Here is a 1,485-nt window from a genome sequence, read left to right as displayed (position 1 = left end):
TTTTTGATTTCCTTGTTTGATTCCCATTGGTTTTTTTCTTTATTTGGGTTACTATTGGGTGGGTTCCCTGTTGGTTTATTTAGTGGTTTGTTACTGTTGCTATTTGCGGTTGGAATGCATCTCATCCCTTATGCCTCAACTCTTCATTGTTATAGAGAGTGTTGCAGTTTATTTCCTACCATTCAAACTTATTTTATCATTAGAGAAGCTAGAATTATATGTCTTTAAATTTCTAGAATAGAATTTTAAAATGTGATTTATGTCTATGAGCTGGTGATTTCATTATTATTTCTATGGCTAATTCATGTATGTATCTATGGAATTTATGTTGCCACTGTCAAAATTTTTCTGCCTACCTAGATTTTGGATTTTCTATAAAGAAAGTGAGTGGCTATCAACCTTTCAGAGAAATGCATGATTATAAAATCTTCATTTATGGCATGTAATGAGAAGCTTTTTGCCTAAAAAATTGTAGTTTTTTTCAAACGAGTGTGCATATTTGGATGTTGATTTTTTTTAGTAGTACAATGTAATGGATACAATTTTGGGGGTGGTCATCTCTTTGTCCCAGTGAGTATATTAGATTCTTTGTTTGACAATCTCTTATCTTGTCATTTTTTAATATAATTTGACATTGATTTTTGTGCCTGATTGATTTTAATCAAATTGGCTATAATTGATTTCCTAATTGATGTGTGAATTATGTTTGATTTATGGCTTTTTAGTGATTTTAAGTTTTTGGCTGATATTTTTATTTGGATGATCATTAAATTGGGAGGAGATTGGTTTTTCACATATCAAGCTTTTTTTCCTCTTTGGATGCATCATAATTGTGCATGTTATTTTCATTGATAAAGATTTATGAGAGCCAGTTTTTTATCCCATATATATATTTTGTAGGCCTTGTGCGCAAAGAAATTATTGATGATACTGAGAGAACAACTGAGAGATCCAAACAAATATCTCCTGTTCCCATCCATCTTAGTATTTATTTACCCAACGATATAGCGTTTTTACATTTTTGTAATTTATGGTGTTATATTTCCAATTATCACTCTATGTTGATATTACATTGAATTTTTAGCCCAGAACCAGTATTGATATGGTCATATTAGATGACATAATGGTCATAAACTATGTCAATTTGGTGCATATAAATTATAAATTATAAAATTGAATTTTCGCCCAAATTTTTCTTGAAGTGCTATAAATTATAAAGTTTAAGATTATAATAATTATTCGAATATTCATTGAGGTATAGTTATACTTGCTTCTCTATTTAAAAATAAAACTAAATTTTATAAACTATTTTTACTTTTTAAAATATAAATCATAAATGGTGTGATTAAAGATAAAATTTTCAAAATTTATCTCATATAAAGAGAATAATGTAACATATTGATTACAATCATGATAAAAAAAAACCACAAATGAAGTTTAATCTTATCAAATATATTATATTACCAACTTTCTTATTGGTGATTT

Source organism: Dendrobium catenatum, unplaced genomic scaffold (assembly GCF_001605985.2).
Source record: "Dendrobium catenatum unplaced genomic scaffold, ASM160598v2 fragScaff_scaffold_509, whole genome shotgun sequence".
NCBI classification, from domain to species: Eukaryota; Viridiplantae; Streptophyta; class Magnoliopsida; order Asparagales; family Orchidaceae; genus Dendrobium; species Dendrobium catenatum.
Note: the sequence above shows the minus strand (reverse complement) of the source record.